A 13,726-nucleotide genomic window follows, 5' to 3' on the forward strand; every position below is an offset into this window, starting at 1 on the left:
CTGATCTCGTGATCCTCCCATCTTGACTTCCCCCAAATGCTGGGATTATAGGCATGAGCCACCATGCTCGGCTTATTCAAAACTTTTTGTAATTTATCTTTATGATTATGTATTATTAATTTAATTAGTTATTCAACAAATTTTAAGTGAGCTAATCCTGTGTAAGAAGCACTGACTTAAGTCCTGAAGATACAACAGGAGACAAAACAGACAAGAAACCACAAAGGAAGATTAAAAAGCTTAAGGAACGGTTGGTTTGGAAGAGTTGGTTTACAATGTCAGGCAAATTGTGCAAAAATGATACTGGGAGCTATTTCTATATTGAGTATCTGTTGAAAAATACCCTGGGTCAAACTATTTTAATGTAATCTATACATAAATTAATTGATTACTTAATATCAAGTAGGTAGAGAAGAATTGCTCTTCTATAATAATGTCCTAAATTGCAGGCTTTTGAAATATTTTGTTAAAAAATCACATTCAAAGTAGTATTATCCCTTGCTATAAATGTAAGCATACTGTGCTACACAGAAATGCTTTGGCCTACATAGAAAATTTTTTATAATTGTGTTTTTAAACAAGGCTTTCAACTTGTGTAGGAACTAGAAGTTTGCAGAATGCTTGTGTTCATTACAAATTTGCTGTTTTATTTTACTCAGCCCTAATGATTTTCATGATCTCCTTAGTTGATAGAATCCATTTCCAAAACCAATAATCTCTTGAAATCCACTGAGCCACAAATTACTCATTAGAGAAAATTTTCAAAGATCATTGCCTTTACTATAGACGTTCACTTTTCATCTTCGGAATACTCTCCTGTAATGCTCCTTATAATAAGGGGAGGGGATGTATGTAGTTACAGAGAAAGATTTCAATGAAATACAGACCAATGGCTTGTTTACAATTTGAAACACTGCATTTTATTAAAGGTCAACATTGCATTGTGTTTAACCTTAATTCTATATTTACAAATCTAATATGTTATTACTAAAATATAAATAGGACGTTAATTATAGTAGTCTGATAGTTTCTGAGGTGTTTCATGATTTTATTATAATTTGGGGAGGAGCAAATGTGTATGAATATTTGATGATCTGCAACAGTTGACCAGTAATTTAGTCTGGGAATTATTTCATATATCTAATTTAGGGCATTTCTTACATAATAATATAGTTTTACAAGCATAACATTTTTCTACTTGTAGTAAAATAAATGTTTGGTTTCTTTAAAAAGTATAAGACTAGTGATGTGTCTAATTAGGGGAAAAAAAACCAAAAATTCTCTCAAAATGAACTCAATAACTTTGAATTATATGGATTACTTTCATTACCCTCAAAGCTGCCTTGAAACCTCTGTACCTATATTCTAATATTTTGCATGTGGAAATAATTAGAAGTTCAAAAAAAATCTAAATATTTTTGTCACATAATAAATATTACTATGAAGAAAAATTACATTCAACCTAATTTATGTCTTTATTTGTTAAAGACATAATAAAAGAGATTTTATAACCAAGCCTTTAGGAAATCTTGGTTTAAATATTGACAGTGTTAATTATCAGCCTTGTGATCTTGGACAAGTTATTAGATCCTTTTGTTCTCCATTTTCTCACATACAAAAAAGTGAATTGCATTTATCCTATGAAACTCTGGCCACAGTGCCTGCGCCACGGACATATTAATGGATGTTTGGCTTTTTGCTTTTTGATCTACTAGGCCTCCATTTGCTGTTTGGGGAACCCTCTGTGCTATGAATGTTAGCTGGCAGCAAACACTGCCTCCCACTACAGGGGCATACAGTGTTGGTGCCTGCTTTTCCACCCTCCAATTCCAACAGGAAGCAAATGCAGGACCCAGGCATTGAAGACAGTTGTATCACACCAATGTGCATTTGGAGCCGCTGGCAGGTAAAGGTTAGGAACAATAAATGATGTTTATAAAAGTTATTATAATAACTTTTAAATATAATAACTCTTAAATATTGCTATTAAGAAAAATTACATTTTTCTTAGAAGGAAGAGCAGCAACAGGGAACACATCCACCACCAGGAACAATTTTGGGGGTATTCTTACAGGAAATGTTGATATTATCCAAGATATACCAATATATTTGTACTGGTCATTAAAATAAGGTTTGTGGCACTTTTCTTACCGCTTGGCATCTGGCCTTCTTCCCAGCCTTCCTAATGATTCTGTGAGCTGCCCGATATCCTCTTAATAACCTCCCTTTTTGCTTAACCCAGCAAGAGTTGCTTGAAATGCTTACAAATAAGAACACCCTCTGATACAGAAAGTGGTTACTGACTGCTAATTATTGTTTTATTATAAAGTGAAGCAATTAGTTCATAGGACTTTTTTCAATGGACATATCAAATTTTTCATTTTTTAAAAAGTGGGCTGGATTAGATGACCTGAACTTTACATCTAACAGAATTCTTGTGATACTGTGATAACACAATTGACCTTCCCTATCCCTGGGTTCCACATGTGTGAATTTAACCAACTACAGATCACCATTTTTTTTTTTTTTTTAAAAAAGGCATCTGTACTGAATTTGTGCAGACATGTTTCCTTGCCGTTGTTCTCTAAACAATACAGTGTGGCAACTATGTACATAGCATTTATATTGTATTAAGTATTATAGGTATTGTAGAGATAATTTTAAGTATAAAGGAGTATGTACATAGGCAAATTCTATGTCATGTCATATCAGACACTTGAACATCTGAAAATTTTGGTATCCATGTGTAGGGGAAAAAAAAAAGATCAGACTGTTATTGTGTCTATGTAGAAAGGGAAGACATAAGAAATTCCATTTTGACCTGTATTTTGAAAAATTGTTTTGCTGAGATGCTGTTAATTAGTAACTTTGTCCCAGCCATTTTGCTTCAGCCACTTTGCCCCAACCTTGTGTTCACAGAAACATGTGTTGTATGGAATCAAGGTTTAAGAGATCTAGGGCTGTACAGGACGTGTCTTGTTAATAAAATATTTACAAGTAGTATGCTTGGTAGAAGTTATTGCCATTCTCTAGTTTTAATAACCCAGGGGCACAATGTATTGTGAAAAGCCACAGGGACCTCTGTTTTGGAAAGATGGGTATTTTCCAAGGTTTCTCCCCATGTGATAGTCTGAAATATGGCCTTGTGGGATGAGAAAGACCTGACTGTCCCCCAGTCCGATACCCGTAAAGTGTCTGTGCTGAGGTGGATTAGTAAAAGAGGAAAGCCTCTTGCAGTTGAGATAGAGGAAGGCCACTGTCTCCTGCCTGCCCTTGGGAACTGAATGTCTCTGTATAAAACCCAATTGTACATTTGTTCAATTCTGAGATAGGCGAAAAACTGCCCTATGGTGGGAGACGAGACATGTTGGCAGTAATGCTGCTTTGTTATTCTTTACTCCACTAAAATATTTAGACAAAAATAAATAAATAAATAAATCTGGCCAACATACACATCCAGGCATAGTACCTCCCCTTGAACTTAATTATGACATAAATTATTTTAATCACATGTTTTTTTGCTAACCTTCTCCTTATTATCACCCTGCTCTCCTACCACATTCCTCTTACTAAAAAAATAAAAATAATAATCAATAAAAACTCTCAGAGATCGGTGCCAATACAAGTCCTTGATATACTAAGTATCAGTCTCCTGGGCCCGCTGTTGTTTCTCTATACTTTGTCTCCATATCTTATTTCTTTTCTCAGTGTTTCATCCCACCTAACCAGATATACCCACAGATGTAGACGAGCAGGCCACCCCTTCATCCATGGGGGGGTCCGAGAACCAGTCACCCTTGGTTACTGAAGGACAACCTTATGAGAGATTTATTATATCTTTTCTATGTGAATAATAAAGAAAGTGAGTAAAACATCATTGTACAGCCACAAATAGGAAAGAAACAGAAGGACTAAAGAAAATGCTGAGTTTTGACAGGTAAATGTGACATACAAAGGTTTACTAATGTGTGTTAATAATATCTTGTACTGTTCAGCTAAGCTTTCTTTCAAAATAGATAAAATAACATCTGAAAACACACAAGAAATGACTCCATTTTAATTAGTTTCTGTCATGCTTACTCACATTAGGTAAAAGTGGCTGTTTTCGTGCCGCTTTCCTACATAGTCCTGGTGCTAATTAATTCAGCCATACAAATACATAAAATGAGCACTAAAAACACATAAAAAATCATTGACCTCCCTAAGGCAACTTTCTTGGCTTTTGCTGGTAGGATATGGATTCATTAAAGTACTTGCCATTATGTGTATTCATTAAAGAAGGAAGCAGTCTATTTTGTCATCAACAATCCAAACAAACTTTCTAACCTCTTGCTAGTTCGCAGATAACACTTAGTTTAATTGGTCTGACCCTGACTATCCTTTAAGGCTTTTCAAGAAAAAAAGTAGGTAGACACATGTGGAGGCAGGGAAATTAAGTGGGCCTGGCACAAGCTCCTGAAGTTGCTCTGGTAACAATAGACTTAGCATATACAAAGTTCAAGTGAATATGAATTGTAAGTGATGGCTGAACTGTTAGAGATCAGAGCAAAATTCAGCAGTTCTGGATACTGTTAACAAACATTTTATATTTTCGACTAATGCCAAACATTTTTACGTTATTGACAATATTCATAAAATGTTATACTGTAGGATATTTGTAAAATACACATGCAAAAAATATGAGAGACATAGACTTAATATATTATTGACACTATTTTATGAAAGTTAATAAGGAAAGGAAAAACACTAACATGTCAATAGAAAAATGGCAAAGGACCTAAATGAAGAAATACAAACTACTAATAAAAATATTCAAATATTCTAGAAATATAAGATTTGTATGTTTAAATAGTAATATACCTTTTTTTTCTGTGTGTATAAAATTGGCAAATATTTGGAAACCAACAAAGATGATCTTCATTGCTGGAAAGGTACTGTGGAATAATCAGTCTTATACTACTATCTAAGGTACAAAACTCTCTGGAAAGAAAGCATCAGGAGTCCTTAAAAATGTATTCCCTTGGCTGGGCATCGTGGCTCACGCGTGTAATCCCAGAGCTTTGGGAGGCCAAGGCAGGCAGATTGCCTGAGCTCGGGAGTTTGAAACTAGCCTGGGCAACATGGAGAAACCCTGTCTCTACTAAAAATACAAATTTTTTTTTTAAGTTTCCTCACTCCCTACCCTGTAAGATCAAGCACAGCCCTCCCACTCTCGAATTGCCTAATACAAAGTGTAATTTTTAGTTGAAATTGAATTCAAATGCAATTTGATATCTGTTTTCCCGATTTACAGTGGTGAAATAAATGGAAAATTTAGAGAAATTTTTGAAGAAAGAATGTGTTTGTGTCTGGCGAGAGTGCTGAGTAACAAAGGAGGTCGTAGTCTAAAAAGAGCAAGAAAACACAGGGATAGTTTTATAATGAAAGATGATCTAAAAAGTCCCTCCTCTCTTTTTTTCTTACATTTCAAAAATTTAAACAACGTAGCTTTTTCTGCATCAGTAATATCATGACATATCTTGGTGGTCTTTGAATATGTTGCAATAATTAAAGTCATTACTAATGTATTTGTGTCTCCAATGTTCAAATTTCTTCCCCTCTGCATTGTTTATTCAGTTAAAGAAACTAAATTTCTGATTTCATAAACATTTCTATTCGGGAAGAGTTCCCCTTTTCTGCATTAATTCTCTCACTGCCTTCTCTGTTTCTTTTGTGGGAGCATTGCCTTCACAAATCACGTATCTCAAATCCTGTCTCAGATTCAAAACTTTTGAGGAATCCAACAACATGTACTTCCAAAGTATAAAAGGTGATACAAGACAATACTTCTTAATAGGGTATGGTTTACTGGTCTACAGAAACAGGAGCACAGGAATCATCAGCGGCACTGTTATTTGGACCTGAGAGAATATTTTAACATTGGAGTTTATCAAGAAAACAAAGAAAAATGACAGAAGTAAAAGGAATACTTAGGAAAAACTATCATGAAATGACCACGGTGAAGATTAACTGAACAACCTAAGCGTGGCTGCTTGTTCTATCTGTTCTATGTCCCTCTATTTTTACCTCATTGTCTGCCTTTTCCTTAGGTTCCAGCCCAGGAAATTGATCTGCATTATTTCATCAATTGTGCTCTGTGTCTCTGGTTTCAGCTAGGGCCAGACAATGGAAAGCCTCATTAGGAGATTGTGGGGAGGGAGAAGATGAAGTTAGAGTATTTATTTTCTCATCTACCTTCCTATTAAGTTGCTTTAAGCTTCTGACTTCTATGTTTGGCAAAAATTGCATTTATTTCAAGACCCCTGACCTTATTTAATGTTCTGTTCTTCTGTCTTCTGCATGTTTCTGATATGTTGAAATATCTGATTTCTTAAATATGTTCCCCTTCCTTTTCCTTTGGATCGGAAGATTATAATACCTTGTTATTACCAGCGCTCAGTTACTACAGTACCTTTGTGGGTCCCCTAAAACTATATGTTTGTAAGTAATTGACTTTGTAATTAACCAACATTCACATTAGACTACTTTGAGTTTGCCATCCTTTTCCTTTTAGAACCTTGATAGTACTGAAACGAGAAAGATTCTCCTGTCCCCCTAACAGAGCTTGCGATGGGGATGTGGGTCACTTCTTCAGTGCCCTACTGCTCAAACCTCTAGAGGAGCACACAGACGGGCAGGCTGTGTGGCTCCCACCCCATAGCAGTGCCTAAAAGTGAATATTTACAGCTCCCACAGCCCCAGTGGGGGTGTGTCACAGGGTGCTCTTTTAGTTTTTGCCATCTATAGGCGGCTGCGTTAACCAGCTCAATTAGACCCTCTACCTTGAAACAAGGACAGAGGACTTTCTGTATCCCAGGTTCTTGCCTTGGTGTACAGGGAGAATCAGATCACACCTGGGCTTGGAGAATGAGTGCAAGGTTTTATTGAATGGAGTTAGCTCAGAGAAAGTCAGAAGGGGATGGAAGGGGAAGGTTTTTGCCTGGAGTCAGGCTGCTCAGCATCTTGGGCTCTCCTCTGTCTGCCCAGTCAAACTCTGTGTCGTTCTGCTTCTGCCGGTCAGTGGCCTGCTCGTTGGTGGCCTGTCGGCATGCCAGGGCCTGTCAAGAGGTGCAGGTGCCTGTCAAGAGGTTCAGCTGCCTGCGTGTTCCTCTGCTGATGTGCTCTTCTCAATGTCCAGCCACCTGTGTGACTGCCTGCTAGGGTCTCAGGGTTTTTATGGGCACAGGATGGAGGCTTGGCAGGCCAGGGTGCTCTTAGGAAATGTGACATTTGGGTAGGAAATGCCTGTCCTCACCTAGGTCTGTGAAGGTGGAGCCACAGCCAGGAACCACTTCTCTACCCAGTGCTTCCCTTCCCCACTTCCGTATCATTTAAAGGGACCACACTCTTCCCTTCCCAACACTTCCCTTCCATATTAATATTATGAATCTAAATTTCTGAATAGCTTATGATATGTTCATAATTTTGAATTACTTTTTCTTTCTATATATCTGACCCAAATCTTATTTCAACATCTCTTCTTTTATCACTTTCAATTATTTCTATATGTCTATGTTCTATGTTTTTTCTCATACATTTTCTAAACAATTTTATACAAGTTTTATCAATATGTATCCATATAATTATTTTTTCTATCAATATTTTTCAATCAAATTATTGTCATGTTGTTTTCTTAAATTCACATATTAAGGGGAGAAATTTACTAAATTATATTTTTGTAGCTCCAGCTAGCACTATTTCTTCTAGATACTGGTTAATTTAAACAACATTGATTTACAAGGATTTGTATTCCTCTTTAATGTGTTCTGTACAGTTGCTATGGTTGCCAATTTTTGTAGAAAATTACTTCTATCTATGTTGCATCTCTAAGGCTATATGAATTTCAAATCTCACTATTTAGAATACTTTCTAGTCTTTGTGTTTTTATACTTGGGTCTGTTTTATGAAACAGAGACAGAAAAGTTTCCAATTTGTATAAAATCTTTAAAAATCTTCCAACAGGGAAAAACTATTGAAATAAGAAATAGCCAGCAATAGTTGTTTAAACATTTCAACCCCTCCTAATGTGAGCTTTAAAGATGCATGTTTTTTAATCTGTAGGATCCTCTGAGTAAGTAAATATAGTGTAAATATAGTAAGTAACTATAGTGTAGTTCTTTATTTTTTATTTTCACTTTCTATTATACAAAATAAAAATTACATATTGCATTAAGTTGTCTCTAATTAAAAACCTAAAAAAGTATTTAATTGACTAACTTATTCAATATTTAATTATCTGGAAAAATTGACCTATTTAGTACATATTTATTAAGCACCTAATGTATGTTAAGCACTAGACCTAAAGTAGTAAGAAGAAATGGCATCTTCTCAGCTATAGAAGGAATCTTCTCAGCTATAGAAGGAATTCTACAAAATCTTGACTTTATTCATCCAATCTTCAAACAAATATTTTGCAGATACCAGGAGACAAAAAAAAGCAGTTCTTCACAAATGCCTTATCCTTTATGATTTCCACTTATTATTTTCCACTTATTATTTTTCCACATATTTCCACTTATGATTTCCATTTATTATTTTTTAATAATCTTCTTTATGTTATCTGTGTTTGCCTTGAAACCTTCTTTGGCAAGGTTATCCTTGTTTTTCTATGTACTAGAGACTCTCCTCACAGTTCTCGTTCCATACATAGAGCCTGGTTCATTATTGTGCTTCTTAATGTTCTCTCAATTCTAATCTTGCCAGGTTTAGGAATGTGCAGTTAGTGTTTCTTCCTCTAGCCAAAAAGAGTGATAACTAAAGACACATTTCTTAAACTAATAGAAAACAAAATCATATGCATTGCCTGAAGTTTTAAGCTTTAAGGGTCTTGTGAAAAAGAAAAAAGTAATTAAATCCTTCTGTTCTTCCTCCTGTTTTTTTTTTAATTAAAAAAATATATCTATTTAGTTTTTTTTCTTTTCCTTTTTTGTACATTTCATTTTGCATTCTGGTAGTAAGTATGAAAATTTGAATAAATCCTTATCCTTGGTATATGTCATATTGTCAGCATGCACCATGTGAAACTCCTGAAATTATTTGTTTATTTAATCATCTGTCAATTCATCTCTCTATTTATTGTTTATTTACATTCTGTAACTCCATTTCCCTCCTACTTCCACAGAATAATCACTTATAACACTTATCATCAAAGAGATTGTGACCTATAATGACAAAAATATTTTACAGCCTCACATTTCTTAAGAATAAAATAAAATTAAGACACTGATTCAAGTGGGTCCACAACAAATTATTCTGTACTAAATGATAGTTTTTAATATTGAGATTTTTAGGAGTTCTTATGGAAGGAAATACTACACAACGAACACAAGGAGAGGATAATAGAGACTTTGGAAAAAAATAAGATACATAAACTGAGTTATTGAAAGTAGATGAATTTTATTAGAAAGTGAGAAATAGGGAGCTAGGCCAGGAAAATGTAAGCCAGAAAAATAGATGCTTAAGGTATATGGAAATGAATTATTGAACCCCTCCAAACAAGATAAGTTGAAACAGCAACTCATTTTAAAACAGACTAAATGCGCTGGGTGTGCTTTTGGCTTGACCCTGTAATTCTAACTACTTGAGAGGCTGAGGCAGGAGGATCACTTGAGACCAGGAGCTCCAGGCTACAGTAAGCTATGATCACACTAATATACTCCAGCCTGGGTGACAGAATGAGAAGCCATCTCTAAAATAAAAACCCAAATCAAAAAACAAAAACACAGACTAAACAAATATCTTATAACTTCTGCCATTAGAAATAAAGGAGAACAAAATATACACGCTAACAAATTTTTCTAAGTTATTTCAGACATTGACTGTTTGATTTGATAATTTAAGGTTAATTAGGGAAATACATATGCTTGTTAGCTTTTCTGAGTATAGTGTCGCAAAAACTATTTGAATTTTCAAGAATGTGTCTGCAAAATTCAGTGTTTTTTTCAGGGGAGATTATTATTTAAATTGCAGAATTTAGCTTATGGTTATAAAACATACAGCACACACATATCTATATTTACTTTATGATTGCTTATACACGTGTCCACCTTTAACAAGATATCCATTTTGTATGAAGTGACTCCAGAGAGAGAGAGAGAGAGAGAGAGAGAGAGAGAGAGAGACAGGAGACAGAGAGAGAGAGGTGTCCTGCAGTCACAGGCCACTTCATAGGCGATAACCAGTGTAGTCTTAGAAAGGAGGTGCTTTTTAATAGTATGATCACTCATTTGACTACACATCAATGATATACAATTGGAAAAGCAATGTGGAAATTAAAGGGAGGAATTTATTTGGGGAGATTTTTCAATGTGTTGCCCTCAGTGGATTCACTGCTGCATTGGACTCACTTGGTTTGGTGAGTCCATTTTCTATCCAACACCTCACTCCATTCTCATGAGGGAAGGATGGTGAGTACTGCTCCTGCTTCCTTCATTCCCATAGGTGTTTTAAGAGAGGCTTAATTAAGCCCCTTACTGAGGTAAATTTTTAACCCCTGAAGTGGTGGTGGGGGATGTACTGGATTAGGAACTTATACCTGCTTAGGGAATCTAAAGACAAGAGACTCATCTTCAGGTGTCAGAAGAAAATTAGAAAAATGAATGAGAAAGAGCAAGATAGTAAAGGCAAGGGAGGAGAGAGTAAGAGAAAGAGATTGAAAGTGTGCATGATAGATATAGATATAGATATAGATATAGATATAGATATAGATATATAGATATCTGTAGTCAGGGGTCTCTTCATGGGTAACAACCAGTGCAGTCTGACAGGGCTCCACATTCAAGAGATACCTGAACTACTAGGGGCTTAATGCTGTGAGATTGACATGTTGAAACTCTTAATCATGACATTTATGTTTTTAAAGGTAAGTACCTAGGAAAGTGGTTTTGGAGCTTCACATGTGGGCCTGCCTTGCAATGCCTGCTTGAGATGGGTTCTTGGTAGCTAGCTTCTTACCTACCACTTTTCACCCCTGCCCAGCTTCCACTGTCACTGACTGCTCAGAATGAACTCCAGCTTGTATTGACATGGGAAGCCCTGTAGTCTGCCACTGCTGTCTGCCTTAATAGGTAACCTGAACACAGGGTTTGGTGGACACATACTGTGGCATCTTGGGAGGCATGCTGCAGTTATCCTGGCTCTGGGCTGTCAGTGCCAAAGTGCATTCAGACAAGGACTTGAAGGGGCAAGTTGTTATCTACCCCTGATCCGAGGTTTAATTATAGCTTGGTACAGACATTGCAATTCCTTGGTGGTTTGCTTGTCTGTCTTGGGTAGGTGTGGTGGGTCCATCCCAACTCAGCACACTGTGTATCTGACTAAAAGCTTAAAGACAGATAAGCCAGCAGGCAGCGGGCTTTTCCTTGACTTGTGTCTCAGGCTCCCAGGTACCTGTGAGGATCTACATGCATTCCCTAGGCATCCCCATGTCTGAGGGAGCTTGATGTTAAACAACAATTAAAAAAAAAAAAATGACAGTTAAAGAAACTGTGGAAGAGGAGATTCTTTTTTTAAAACATTAATTTGTTACCTTTAACAGAGTCTTTTTATTTTTTTCAGAGCAAGGGTATCTATATTTAAATTTTGCATTGCAGTCAATGCTTTCTAGCTTATATTTTCACTGACTATGGAGAAAAAAAGTATACGTTTTCTTATTTTTTTCTATTCTTGCTAGTTTGTTTATTTGCTTTGTTTGCCAAATGCATGTCACTTATCAGAGAATGGGAACCTATAGGCATCTTAAAGGATTCCCATAATGCTTAGAGAGGGACTCCCCATCAACCCCTAAACAAATACATAAGAAAGTGGCTAGAATGCCAAAGTTTTCAGTACTGAAAGAAGATTTGTTAGTGATCACCAGGAAGAAAATATAATGGGCATGTCAAAGAAAGTCTAGTCAAATATCCCCAATGGGTATCTCTGAAGAACTCACAAATAAGCTCCCCCGCCTACTCCCACGGCCAAAAAAAAGGAGCTTGCTTTTATTATCTGCCAAGCCAAGGGTGTGTTAACCTAGTGACTTCAAGACCAGAGGTAACAAAACCTACCTACATTGATGCCAGGAAAGGAGGACCTTTTTGCATCTTACCTCTTCAGCTTTGCTCTCTTCTTTCAATTCTGGGATCACCAGAAGCAGCTTAGTGAATAAGGAAGGTAGACAGAGAATAAACTGGTCTAGATCCCTTTCCTTCCAAAAGTTTGACTAGCACTGTGCTCATGCTGGACAAGGAGCAAAGATTTAACTTGGAATAAAGCTTGGAGTTTCGTTGTTGTATTGGAGTAGACCTATTTATTAGATGGCAAATATTCTTCTAACTGAAAATGACCAGAGGATTCTTTAATACTAGGAAGAACTGAAGAAGTTGTTACATTTGTACTAGATTGTATCATAGGGGAAAGTGTCTAAAAACAGGCACAGAGTGAAGACGAAGGTGTACCCCATGACCTAAGTCACTATTACACACTTCTATGGACTTATCAATTAGCTACTATATGCCAAAGCAAAACCTTTATTGAAGCAATGTAAGTATGAGTAAATACTGTATTGGATATTAATATAATTTTTACTATTTCCTTTTTCTGATATCAATAAGATTATAAGTTGATCTTAAATAACAGAAACATAGTATTGATTGGTCTGAATAAACAATTTTTATAATAAATATTAACCTATAAATTACTATTTTTAAAATTCTGAAACATTTGGTCACACTAAAGATTACAGATTGATTTTTAGCTTCCAATTAGCTGTAAAAAATAATCAATGATTATTTATTCAGAATGATTTTAAAATTTATCTAGCCATGTCTAGACTAATATTTCCTCCATGATAACTAATGCTAAGAAAGCAAATGGGAAAACAATTTTTTTTTTCCTCTACTCAAGAGCTTTAGCCCCATTTAAAGAATTTCCAAACTGTACCTGGCAGCTAATCCCACTTCTGACATTGACACTTTTCTACATGTTTCTCAGAGTCTGTAAATACATCTTCGAATGAGATTTTAGGAATAATTACTCTACCTGAATAAATATATCCTAGGACTGCTCAAACATCTAAATATTTTGGGGAAAAACATTTTCAGAAAAACTGTGCATTCACAACCTATATGCTGACCTGTAATGGATTTCGGTATTCTATCCTGCCATTAGTTTTCCAGAAAAGAAAACCAATACCAACGTAGAAGAACCTTTATTTGCCCTTTAGGTCATAGATAGGATAAAACTAAGCTTATGCTGTTTTCTAATAATATTTTTAAAATCTCACGAGGTCGAGAGATTAAGACCAGCCTGGCCAACATGGTGAAACCCGGTCTCTACTAAAAATATAAAAATTAGCTGGGCGTGGGGGTACACACCTGTAGCCCCAGCTACTCTGTAGGCTGAGGCAGAAGAATCTCTTAAACCCGGGAGGCAGAGATTGCAGTGAGCCGAGATCTTGCCACTGCACTCCAGCCTGGCTACAGAGCGAGACTCTGTGTCAAAAATAAATAGGTCAGGCGCGGTGGTTCATGCCTGTAATCCCAGCACTCTGGGAGGCTGAGGTGGGAGGATCACGAAGTCAGGAGTTCGAGACCAGCCTGACCAACATGGTGAAACTCCGTCTCTACTAAAAATACAAAAATTAGCCAGGAATGGTGGCACGCACCTGTAATGCCAGCTACTCAGGAGGTTGAGGCAGGAGAATCACTTG

The 13,726-nt window shown here is 36.1% G+C and overlaps 1 pseudogene; it reads left to right on the top strand.

Annotated features, from left to right (window-relative positions):
- Window positions 1–2,849: 2,849 nt before the first annotated feature.
- On the top strand, window positions 2,850–3,808 carry LOC126940263 (uncharacterized; annotated as a pseudogene).
- Window positions 3,809–13,726: the final 9,918 nt, after the last annotated feature.

The sequence above is a fragment of the Macaca thibetana genome, chromosome 17, assembly GCF_024542745.1.
Source record: "Macaca thibetana thibetana isolate TM-01 chromosome 17, ASM2454274v1, whole genome shotgun sequence".
Taxonomy (NCBI): Eukaryota; Metazoa; Chordata; class Mammalia; order Primates; family Cercopithecidae; genus Macaca; species Macaca thibetana.